The following is a 13360-nucleotide window of genomic DNA, read 5'->3' as shown; positions in this document are numbered from 1 at the left end:
CTGCATTGTTCCCTCTGGTCACCAGAGAGCCGAGCTTTCCTTCCTGACAGAGTAAAACGCCTGCACACTTGAGTATCACATTTCTTTCTTTGTAGCAGCAAGATAGAAATAAAGTTGTTGTAAGTTGTAAGCACTGCTGCTGTTTTCATTAGTTAGATTCACATTGTTTCCTTCAGGTGCTGCAAGGATTTCATTTCATGTTTTTATTTACTTTTTTTTAAACTTAAATCTGTAAAAATCCACAGAAATCCAGCTCATGAGTTTAAGAAATTTTACTTTTGTGGCAGTGAAAACAAACTTTAACCAGGGGAAGAACAGAGACACGGTTGAAACAAGATCCATCTTTGTTCAACAAAAAACCTTAACTCGAGGTTCACTTACTGGCTTTTTCTGAAGCTTTCAATCTTAAAACAGCATACAGTTTGCTTCAGTCATATGATAACAGGTGGTGATATAACACCTTTATACCTGTTTGAGGGGAAGAAACTGTAACTCAAGGTCTGCTTACTAGCTTTTTTGCCAGCTTTCAACCACATCTCATGGGGTTCCTTACTAGATGGAGTTTCAGTTGATGGAGTTCGCTCTAGTCATGTGGTATAATCCCTTAGTAAGTTAGTTTGTTTGACACCCACATACAAAAACAAATCTCAAGGGTGACTTACTAGCTAGAGTTTAATTTTGCCATATGATAACAGGTCAAAATGCTCAAAACACGCCAAGCAGAGGTATACATGTTAAAAATAGGCTATAAAAATATTAACAACATTCTTCAAAAAGAAAAAAATAAGATATATTTTTTTCTTTCTTGAAAATCATGTTCTCCCAACCCCATCTTATAGAAAACACAAGACAAATACAGACCAAATAAATCCTGCATGTGAGTCTTCAGCTGGAGGAAATGGAAACTAATACTACATAAAATAAAAATGTCCCTGTTTCTCTGATAGTTTATGTTGTTTCCCCGAGCAACAGATACAAACCAGATGATCAGCACCGCGGCCGTGACACAGTTAGTGTTTAGTCATTGTTTTGAGATCAGACTACGCATACAACATCTGAAAAGAAAGTGAGGGAAGACAGAAAGACCAACTGAATGACCAGAAAGTGATAATGTGATTTATAATTGGTTGAATGACACTGTGACTGTTGAGTTGGAGTAATGAACATCTGTCCACACCTGTGAGGAGATCTCTTTATCATATTTTTCATCAACATTTTCTTTGTTTTGGTTTAAAATGTTGCATTCCTTTCTATGTCGGGGATGTTTCTTTACAAATACTACTACTTAGAAGAAGAGGAAGAAGAAGAAGAAAGAGAGGAAGGAGAAGAAGAAGAAAGAGAGGAAGAAGAAGGAGGAGGAGAAGAAGAAGAAGAAGGAGAGGAAGAAGGAGAAGAAGAAAGAGAGGAAGAAGAAGGAGGGGGAGAAGAAGAAGAAGAAGAAGAAGAAGAAGAAGAAGGAGAGGAAGAAGGAGAAGAAGAAGAAGGAAGGGGAGAAGAAGAAGAAGAAGAAGGAGAGGAAGAAGAAGAAGAAGGAGAGGAAGAAGGAGAAGAAGAAAGAGAGGAAGAAGAAGGAGGGGGAGAAGAAGAAGAAGAAGGAGAGGAAGAAGGAGAAGAAGAAGAAGGAAGGGGAGAAGAAGAAGAAGAAGAAAGAGAGGAAGAAGAAGGAGGGGGAGAAGAAGAAGAAGAAGAAGAAGGAGAGGAAGAAGAAGGAAGGGGAGAAGAAGAAGAAGAAGAAGGAGAGGAAGAAGAAGAAGAAGAAGAAGAAGAAGAAGAAGAAGGAGAGGAAGAAGGAGAAGAAGAAAGAGAGGAAGAAGAAGGAGGAGGAGGAGAAGGAGAAGGAGGAAGAGGGGGACGTCTTCCACAACCTGAAATAAACTCATGTCACGGTCTTCAACCTGAAAGACAACAGCGTCCTCAGCTGCTGGGTGGCTGGTAATGCAGTTTATGAGGCTCTCTCAAGGCGTTCATCTCCATATTAACACGTATATGTTTTGTCTTCAGGTGGGAGCGACCTGCCATTAAATATAAAACACAGCCAAAGGTTTCTTCTCGTTGCTGTGCTTTGACAACAGGCTGGTGTTCAGACTCTGAACTACGAGCTGAAACGGAAGAGAACATGGCCTCTGCTTCAGGCAGATAGATGTGCTGAAGAGTCAGTGAGTTATTCTGACATTACTTGCGGACAAACGCTGTAATGTTTGGTGGGTCCTGAACATAACGACGCCTCTTGTTGCCACTTTGGCGCCACTTGAGCAAACTGACAAACAAACCACGCCCCTCTGTCGTCACTGCCCAGAGGCTTGGGATCTCGCTCCTCATTGGAGGATCCAGCTGTCTGTCATTGATTCCTTCTAGCAGCGATCGACGCAAGCTGCGTCAAAAACACAGGAAGTGACAGGAAGAGACATTGTTATGCCTTCAAAATAAAAGTACACAATGGCTTTGCTGAAAGATCAGCCTTGAGGAAGAACTCATATTTTTTACTGAAAGGTCATATTGAAAACATTTTTATGTAGACAAATAATAATTAAAATACATCAACAGAGCTTGCAGAATAAAATTGGCTCTTTTCCTTTAAAACCTTAGCATGATTGTAAATCAATAATTTTGAGTAAAAGTAGCAATACCACAGTGTAGCGAAAAACATGCATTTAAATGTAATATTACTTTAAAGTAACTAAAAGTACATTTTTAACAACGTAAAGCACCAAAAGTAAAAGTATTCATTAAGAGCAATGGCACATTTCAGATTAATGATTTAATTATTAAAAATGTGATGATTACCACGCTCATTAGGATGCTTTCATGTGTACATTGTACTTTAATGTTGTGAATGGTATAGGTGGCGCTAATTTGAACTACTTTATGTACTGAAAATGTACTTCAAATTATGTACATCCTAATTCATTTTGTGATTAGGCTTTATTTTCTATTAGTCAACAAGTTTAATATATGTAAAAGGTGTGCACCAGAATAATATAATATGATTAAGTAATGATGTTTAGTGTGTATGTGTGTATTTATATATAGATAAATATAATAGAAATATAATATAATAGATAGTATATAATAGAAACATATTAACATACATAATTTAGCATGTGACATAAAATACGACACACAGTAAAATGTTGTACTGCTTTATCCATAGCATAGTATGAGTATTGGACAATATATAATAAACATAGTATAACATATGACAAAATATATTGGTCCAAGAAATGCTAAAACGCAGCCTGTTATGATGTTTTTTTTTTAACATATATTTCTTTATTCAGATTTATTTATATTTTTATATTTTATTATTTTATTTACCTCTATTTTTGCATTACTTTTCATCTCTTTTTCTTTATCTGTGATTTTGCCTGTTTTATGGCTTTTATTCCTTTTACTTGTAATGACTCATATTGTCTGTTTGTGTTGTTACATTTTCTGTTCTGTCTTCTTGTTTTAATTCACCTTAGACGAGGCTTCCTTGTGTCTGGCTTGACTGCAGAGTGTTTATTCTGTAATATTGTCTTCCAGAGTTTCCTGCTTTTGCTTGTTTGTCAAAGCACTTTGTAAATTCTGTTTTTAAAGGTTATAAAATAAATTTATTATTATTATTATTATTATTATTATTATTATTATTATTATTACTATTATATTTATTTAAATACATGCATGCATTACACAAGAAATTTGAAAGAATATTTAAAAGAATAATGGAAGAAACAAACAAACACAAAATGAAACAAAAAACATCGCTACCTGTCCTGACCTTTTGTTTTGAAATCCAAAACCGGAAACCTTCCATTAAACGGTATGTAACTTGACAGCCGTCAGAGGATAGGAGGTTTTTTTTTTTCTTCTCCTCCCAAACTTTTCCTACCTTCTCCGAAAGTCATGACAAGTCCCAGTGTGACTGGACGGACAGAAGCCAGAAGGTAAGAAACAGCATGAGGGATCGATTAACACACATGATGCTGATATTGATGAGCTGATTAATGCCTGACTTTTCGACTCTGTGAACAAACGACAAAACGATTCACACTGCATGTGCTTCAGCTGTGTCAAGGTGTTGTGGTGAATTATTGATCACAACTGATGTTATTGTCTCTGCAAAAAACACATTTACTTTTCAATTATTGTGTTTTTGATGCAGAGGTGAACAGATTTTGTAATATTTGCAGGACTGTTTGTGTCTTACACTGTGTTGTCCGGTGCTTTATAGTGTTTTAAACTTTGATGAATGTTGCAAAAATCTATTAACACCTCAATTAAGACTTAAAATGTCTATTTTTAAAATAAATCAGGATGTAAACCTCGTCTATTAAGGCTTTTTATAGACCTATAAAGTGACTCCAAGACTTTGTCACTTCTATAACTGATAATGCAACCTCTTTTTGATCACGTGTCACATTACAGTTTCTATTTTTGAGACTTTAATTCACTCAAAGATATTACATATAATATTTTCACTATTCTTTTCACACTCACCTAACTAAAGATTATTTTATACTTTTTAAAATCGAACTTAAAACTGGTGTTTTGGTCGTGATTGTCTGATCAGAAACATCTTTTGTGATCTATAATCTCAGATATTGATCTTTCCAGCAGATGTGTTGTGTTTCTGTGATTGTGCTTGTTGCTCCTCAACATTGAAAAAGCCTCAGAATCAATGAAGATTTTTTAAAAGTCACTTTGTTTCTTGGCTTTCTCGTGTACTCATTTTGTCTTTTGGGTTCCTTCCTTTCTTTTTCCAATAAAGCACCTTTTTGTTTTGAAAATTGCTCCATTAATACAGTTTATTTACTTAAAGAATAGAGATCTAGAGCAGATCCAGAAGAAAACTCTTTTTTCCCTCTGACAGTTTTGTGGGTGAGGCTGTTACATGGGATGGAAATCCCCCCACTCTACGACCTCCTCTATTGTCAGAAGTGTTGAACCCCTCCCCTGGCTGGTCTCTTGTCTGTTATTACTGTGCATCATCTCACAGTTTTAATCTGTGGTATTGGTTGTTCGGATGTTGAGTCAGTCACAGTGAGGCTGAACTCGGCAGACGTGTCTCTGCAGCTGATCGTGTTTCATTCCTGCAGAAAATGTCACCTCCAGATCAGCTGTTTCTGGGCCGCAGTGAAGCCTGAGAGCAGGACATTATGAAGTGATTCATACTATAAACAGTGAACATTGTAAAAGCAATAATACAGGGAGAAATCCGCCGTAAAAGGGACAAAAACATCTGAGTAAAACGTGGTCACTTCCCCTCCCTGGAGGTTGCTGAATTGGATTCTGGGAAATGCAGGAAATCACAGCCTTAACTTGAGACTCCTCGAGAACATTTAACCTGACAGATTGAGGAGCTTTGACTCTGTTAAAGGATCTGACGTTGGCTTGTTTCTTATGTAGCTGGAATTGTTATAACTGGGGTTTTCCCCTAACCTTAACCTAGTGTTTAGTTGGCTAAACTTAAAGCAGCTAATCTATAATTTGTACAACAACAATGTGAAAGAGGACACTTGTAGTGATGAAACTAGAGAGAATTATCCGATGAACCTGCAGCCCGGCTCAGGAGCTTTATAGCTTTTAGCTTTATAGCTTTTATTTTAATATTTTGTTTCACTCTTGTTGTTTGGCCTGTTTTGGCTGTAGCAGGCAGCTCTTTTCAGTGGAAATAAGTTCTAAAAACTTACTGTGCGTTAGCTGAAAGGCACCAAACAACAGAGGGACACAGTTAGCGACTGCATGATCTGATATTGTCGTGTTGGTGATGCTCCACAACTGAAACTGAACAATCACATTTTGGTAATATCATAACCTAGTGACTCGGGCAAAAAGACAGAGAGAAGTTATCAAATCGTGTTTTCCTTCACCTAACCAAGTGTTTTATTTCCCTCGACCTAAACAAACAGCCACAGAAAACTGAAAAGAAATGTGAAATAATAATCATTATATTATTCTATCCTATACTAGGCTAGGACTAGCTGGTGAACACAGCGGAGCATTTAGCAGCTAAAGGGCTAAATCTTTCCCTAAGGAAGTTGGTGGAGGCCAAAAACGGAGCTAAAAGAGTGTTAATGTTGGAAGGTTTTGTCAAAATGAAGCTGTGCATGTAGGGCTGAACAATCAATCGAAATATTAGCGAATTTGCAATTTGGCCATATCACAATCACAATGTTTTGATAATGATAGTTGGCTTGTTTGGTTCAGACAACAGCAAGTTGTGATTCTGAAGAGGCAGCTGAGTCATGCAACCCAGTCCTCACCTTTGGTCATGAACTCTGGGTAGTGACTGAAACAATAAGAGTGCAGATAGTGAAAATGATAAACTTTTGTTTAGTTTGGGTTCAATCTTCCAGGAGCAGGAGCTCACAAACATAGAGCCACTAGTCCTTTTCACACAGAGACTCGGCATTATCGTCGCAGCGAAGGGTCATCATTTCTCCGCCTTTGTTTGTTCACACAGAACCAAGCAGCTCCGGTGTAAAGCCGCACCAGTGTGTCAGTTCATACAGCACGCCGGCACTGCGGATCCAAAAGAGGCGTGATGGTACACATGATGACGTTGACACAAGTGTGTTTTTTTTTCAACGTGTTTCCCCCGGTGTCCACCTGTTAATCTAAACATGTACTCGCTGACTGTTTATCATCATATGGATGCTGTTATAATGTGTTTGATTGAGATCCTGACCCACCATACATCCTGGAAAGTGACAAAGTTACGTTTTTCGCTCTAAATTACATAATTACATAATCGCCATCAGTAAACAGCTGACGCTGTCTGACTCTCTGACTCGCGGGGAGGGAGGCTGTTTTCTGGGGGAAAGATCACTGAAGTCGCGACGATTTTTTTTCCAGAGACCGTAACTACAACACAATAGTGTAAGGCGACAAACACATGGTGAGTTAAAGTTTTTTGCTCTGAATCACGTCACATAATCACCGGCATTCAACTGCGGGAGCCGCCTGGCACTGCTGCCGGGGACAGACACTGTTTTTCGGGCAGAAATGTGACGAAGAGTCGGTAGGACAGACAGGATGACAGACAGGATGACAGACAGGATGACAGAGGCTTTTCCACGTATAACTGCAGTATTTTTTCCTCATAAGTTGCCAAAGACACTACCAGTTACTACGTTACTGTTGTTTGGTCCTGTAATGTTGCTTTGTGGCTTGAAGTGTGGGACATTTCTCTTTTTATTTGATGAGTGAAGGATCTGTTTAGTTGTCAGACTGTGAACACCATCAGATCGACGATGCAAAACTGTCCCCCCTCTAAGTATCTGTAACTTTCACACAGACAGCACTGAGAGGACAGTGTGAATGGGGCTACTGCTGCTCCTTCACGTTCAGTGTGTTCCCACATCTGGGCGTGAGAAAATAAATGATTTGATAGTGGCACAGGGAAGGGGTGAGATCTATTGACTGGTTTGGGAATAATCATGGGAAGGGAGTGAGTCAGGATGTAGAGCCTTTTTGTTGAACTTCCACTTTAGCGCCTTCTTGTAAAATTAAACAGAAATTAAAACTGTCTTAACTGTAATTCGCCGTTTTTTAGACAGGTTGTTTATTGTTTTGGGAAATAAGTCAAAGAAAACATACCAAATTTTTGTGCTATAAAAGGAGGAGATGTCGGATACACTTGTGCTGGATTCGTCCTTTAAATGAGTGTTAATCCTTTAATAACTTTTTAAGCTCTCTCAGGGGAAACTGTCTTCCTGCAACAGGAGCCTGAGGCTTGACTTACTGCTGTCCCCTCAAAAATAGACTCTGTAAATTTAGTTAGAGGTGTCGGCGGGTCAGTGGCACACTCTGATACCTGTCCCGATATTTCTTCTTTCATATAAACTTCTAATTTATGCCTCCTCGCCTTGTGTACACCTTGGAACAGGAGGACAGTTTATCAAATTAACACTGAATTAAATTTCAGTCTACTTGTGCTCATGAGTGCTGCTGCTTGATAAAATACATGCCGTCATATTTTTAGCTCTATTACGAGTGGGTTTAATTTTAGCGCCTGAAGACTGAGTTACTCAGTTCACTGCAGTGACTTAATGCAGGAAAGAGAAAGCTGGACCCACCAGTGTATACCACAGTGAAAAACAAAGTCTGCATGTTCTCACAGGTAGTATCGTGGGTTTATTAGGATTGAATCACTGCTGTGTGCACAAGCCTCCACCCTGAACTCATTCACCATCTTCCTCTTTTACATTTACCAGCCTGTGTTGTCTTTGTTTTGGACTTCGTCATGTTTATTTCAGGCGTCGTCTCTTGAACTGGTGTACTGAACACAGCCTCTGAGACCAACAGAGGCCAGTTTGACCACAGGAAATACTGTACAAGCTGGTGTTCATGCTGGGTTTGACTTCCCCGCCGTAGAATCCTACTCAGGCCTCCAGAGGCAGGCGTCGACTTGACTGATGCCCGACCTCCCTGTAGCTCCTCTCCTGTCCCGGCCTGAACCCGCTGGGTCTTCACCGGAGTCAGAGGCGCTGTATTTCCTGTTGTCAAACGAGCCATCGTCGGTCTTAGAGGCTACATTTTTGGTCCCGGCCCTGTCGTGTTCTCTGGGGCTGTAAAGACCAACACACCCCTGTTGCTCTGAGCTCCAAGTCTGCGTAGCATCGGCTAACTGGGACACTAGCTGCACGGCCAACTGAGCTTAGTAGCTAATGGCAGCTACAGTTAGTGGTTACTTTAGCAACAAGAAACGCTATCTGTCCATTAGGAAACTGTAAATCACTGAGTGTTGAGGCAGAGCAGCCAGAGGAGGAAGAAGAAAACAGGGAAAACCAGAAAAAATATTTTCTCCATAAAATATGATCCAGTTTCACCTAAATCAGTGAAATAAAGTTGTATATTTGTCCATCTTTCTTGGTTTATTTGTGGTTTTGAATCATCAAATTCAGTCAGTTTGATGAGCAAGCACGGGCGAGTTAGTGTCGAGCAGTTTTACGAATTTATGGAGGCTTGATCTCGAGTCGAAATGCTCTCTCGTGAGGACATTTTCTGTCCACAGATACTGTTTTGTGTGCTCGTATAACGTGCACTCACCTGGTTTTCACAGGCTAATTAAAGGTGCCAGGTTTAAAAGCGTCCTCGTCTCAAAAAGAAACACTGCTGCCACAAATTTAACCGAGTGTCTTGGGTTCACCTAACTGAGATGGTTTAATAAGAAAATAATAAAGGGGACATGGGGACGTAATGTTAGCGCACTGAGCAGCAACACACTTCTTTTCATTTCTTCTCCCCACATATCACAAACAACAACAACTCTTGCCTTATGGCAACTCTGAGGGGACACGCCTCTTAATTGTGCTCTCTGGTGGGGAGCCTTTTAAGTCACGATGTTACGATGGTCAGGGATTAGTAGTCGACGGTGGACGATGGCATCGTTCATCGGCCCAACCCTAGTTGGCAGTGTGTGTTTCTGCAAACCAATGGTAAGCTCACATATTGACATTTTTTACAGTACGTGTCACATCATGTTCATAATACTTGTTTATGACCTGACTTTTATATCAGGAGGTGGAGAGGATGGTGGTGGAGTTTCAGGTTAGAAAAGCTGCTAGACCAGTGACCACAGCTTGAGACTGAGCTTCAACATTTGTAAACGTGACACCACTGGATATTTTTAAGGCGACATTGGGACGATTTCCAAACGTTTTTGTTTTGACAAAAAACAGATATTTTTGAGAGGAAGTTGGGACGTCTCCAGCAGTGTGTGTAGTATCTCAGGGCAAGAGTTGATGTTTTCTAACCAAGTGCTTTTTTTTGTTTTTTGCCTAAACCTAACCAGAGCATCAGCACAGCGTTGTAAAATAGAAAATTGAACCTAAAGAAATGTAAAGTTTCAACATATCTAATATTTTTTCAGTGCACTGGTTGCTGGAGTGTCCTCATTCACATTAGATGGAGGGCTGCGTAAATCCGCCTGAGAGCACACTTAAAGGTCAGAGCCATTAGTTTATTATTTCAAGGAGGAATCTTGAGTTTGTCGTCTATTTGTTTTTAAAGCACTAAAACTGATATTCAGTGATGGCAACAATAATCCCAGGAGAGTTTAAACATGTTAATTCTCTGTGGTTTGTTGAAGATTTTAAAGCTCGAGCTCTTCATTTGTCTGAGGCAACAATTAGTTTTAAGTGTCAGGGCTGCATTGAACCTGATAGCAGGAGGCCTTCATCATAATTTGCAGGCATCCAGGCTTTGAACATGGAAATTGCCACTTTCAGCTTCATACCAGATTCTCTGATTGGAGTGGCTCTCCAAATTGCCCTTGAAAGGAGGAGAAGCTCCTCAGAAGTTCAGTGTGTTTGAGAGCTGCATGTTTTCTATGTGTACTTCTAGTTTTTACAAGGAAGGAAAAATCTGTCTTTATGTGATTTCCCTCAGTTTACTGTTTGAGCTCTAGAGTTGGCTTCAAGCTGGAAGTACACTGCACACAGCAGAATGTAATAAACAGGAATTAAACAAATATTTAATAGTGAAACAAAGTCAGTCGTGGGTGAGATCACTGTTCTGTAGTCTCAGGCAAAAGTTTCTCTGTCCTCTTGGTAAAGCTGGAGGATGCTTTGATATTTACAGGGATCAAGAGCGGCTCTGTTGCTCATAATTTTATTTCCCTTGTTAGTCTCAAGATCACGACTGATCCAACTCAAGTAAACAATTTACGTGTTTTTGCTGTTACAGTTTTTGCAGATCGAGTTTGAGTTTAATTGTTGTCTCGAGACACAACCTGTTTTAATTCATCTCAAGATGACGGATTCATGTTTCTGGAGAAATCTGACTCAAAAAATGTAATTTAATAATGTTAAATTTGATTGTCTGAAGTCCTTCCTCTTGACCTCTTGAAATAATTCAAGCAATTGTGATCGCTTATCTTTAAAAAACAATGCGGTATTTCAATTGCAGTTATCACCACCACAAAAACTAACATGAGCATCTCAGACTCATTTTATGTAAGTTAATGAGATAAGTGGTGATTAGAGGGAAGCAGAGGTTGATTTCATAATGAAACACTTGACAGACCACCCATACGTTCTGTACTTTTATGTACTGATTGCTGGACTGGAAAAGGAGCCAAAGGTCGTTTTTCTGAGTGGATCTACAGTCAGCTCTCGCCTGAGGCCCGGGACTTCTTATCTCAAGGTCGGACTGTTAACACATAGTCTTTAAGTGGGGCGTGCAGCAGTTGAGTGAGAATTAAAAGGTTTTTAAAGGATTAGGCTAGAAGTTGTCTTAGTTGTTGTCAAAACCTGCAATGTGCTAGTCTGTCTGTGAATACTTTTTGACTTGTACCCACTGTTTCCTGCTGGGAAAATCTAGTTATACCAGTTCTTTGGCTGTTGAAATGGTTCTAGAGTCAGCACTGGCTCCGAACCAGCACTGGAACCGCTTTGGTCGAAAAAGTACCAGTGCAACAGTGTGGTTCATTTAGTTAGCACTAAAGAAAATAAGACATATCGGGCTTTTGCTACACAAATAATACTTTAGAGTTAGTCAGATCAATTTATTGCTGGTTTTGGTCTTTACACAGGATCTGTTGCATTAGTAAAAATACAGAATATCACCAGATTTATCCTTTAAAACAAGCAAATCATGATACCTAATGTTACAACAATGACCGTCTCCTTCCTCATCTGTGGTCTGTTGGCTGTGAAGTACAGCCCGACCAGTACTGGATTTTTGAGACCGATACCAACATGAGGGAGTAAAAACTTATGAGTTTGATAATGGAGCACTTGCCCCAAAGGCTACAGTAGCTGGGGACTGATTTTTGTCCCTCTGCTGTTGTACTAAAGGCAAAAGCCAATAAAAGTAATGTTGTTTAGTAAAAAACAATAAATAATTTATTGACCTTAATAAGGCATTGTTCTTGGTTTAGATCTGGTAGCAGTGAAAAACAGATTAACCGTCAGTAAATGCATACATGTAAAAAAGTATGTTTCAATCTTTATAGAGCAACAAAAAAAGCTTATTAATGGTCTAACAATGATATAATGACTGGGTTAAACTCTGTAAATGTGTAGTGATTTTGTAAACAATTGTCAATAATTGTAATAATTTTGCTTTTATTAACACTTATAATATTACCTATTAACTAAAGCTTCTTCTTATAAAGTGTTACCAATCAATTTATGCTTTTGACTGCGAGCTGACACGTGCTGACAGTTTACTGTCAATGTGACGATGAGACCAAACTGACAGCAGAGTTTCTTCTCTCATTTTATCGACTGAATGCTGTGAAACCCCGGAAAAAAAAAAAGTGTCGTAGAGTCTTTGTGCTAAATCTAGTTTTACGAACAACTATTTTGTTCTTTGGAGAGTTGTCTTTGCACTGGATTTGATGGGAATTTGGAGGTTACAAGGTTCATGTACAGATACTTTGCAGAAGTTGACTGTTAGAGGTTTTGCTTATTTTTGTTTTTTTATCTATTTGTTTTAGTTTTATGTATTTTTGCAGATATTAGTTGTGAGCGGGCAGACCACCTTCTGTCTGCTCAGCTCGTTGGCATTCATGGCTTCAGCTCTTTGAAGCTCATTCTTAAGCTCTTGGATTTCTAAGAGCATGGCCTGCTGGTTCTTCCTCTCAGCTGAGATCAGAGCTTTCTGCTTGTGGTTCTTCAGCTGAAGGGCCTTATTTTCTCTGGAGAGAGCCTTGATCTCCCCCTGATAGATGCTACAGAGGTCAATCTTGAAATTTTGTGCTCTAAGCTTCTCCATCTCTGATATCTTGAAGGCGGCTGATAAAAATGCTGCCGACTGACATCCTTATGAACTGTGATGAAAGTGTTTCTCCTACAAGGGCAACAAGTGAACATTGGGCCTATATCCAACTTTTTTGGAATATCTAGACATTACATCATAGAACATCAACGCACATCATGACCTCACAGACTTGCACACACACAGACACACACACACACACACACACACACACACACACACACACACACGACCTAGGTTAAATATTGTTGCATGCAGACAAACAATAACACTTAAAGTATCAAAATAAAAGTACTCATTCGGCTGCAGAATGGCCTGTAGTTGTAACCCCATCATGTCATATAACATATTATTCGATTATTTTTACTGTAACATTACAAGTAATGTTGTAGCTGGTTGAGGTGGATCACTTTGGATGTGTTACTGTTTGGTAGGCTGACCCTTAAAGGTCCAGTTTGTGGTGCTGCTGTAGAAACATGGCAACCAAACTTAGATGGAGGATGGGTCTCAGCCCAGAGTAGGCCCCAGTTAGTTTTGGTGCAGATCTAAATAAAGGGAGAGTTACAGGAATTTTTCCTTTACCATACCCGTTTTTTAACATTTTCATTAATTTCTCAGGGAATAAAGCTTGGATCTTGATGAATAAAATCTA

At 39.2% G+C, this 13360-nt stretch overlaps 1 protein-coding gene across 1 annotated transcript in view; it reads left to right on the top strand.

Annotated features, from left to right (window-relative positions):
• Positions 1-3900: 3900 nt before the first annotated feature.
• Positions 3901-13360, top strand: part of kank3 (KN motif and ankyrin repeat domains 3) — a 40963-nt gene continuing 31503 nt past the window's right edge. The window contains exon 1 of the mRNA XM_073477033.1: positions 3901-3926. The gene's annotated coding sequence lies outside the window, so the exon portion shown is untranslated. The remainder of the gene's footprint in view (positions 3927-13360) is intronic.

The sequence above is a fragment of the Pagrus major genome, chromosome 11, assembly GCF_040436345.1.
Source record: "Pagrus major chromosome 11, Pma_NU_1.0".
Lineage (NCBI taxonomy): Eukaryota > Metazoa > Chordata > Actinopteri > Spariformes > Sparidae > Pagrus > Pagrus major.
The sequence above is the reverse complement of the archived record's forward strand: the minus strand, read 5'-3'. Positions and strand labels throughout refer to the sequence as shown.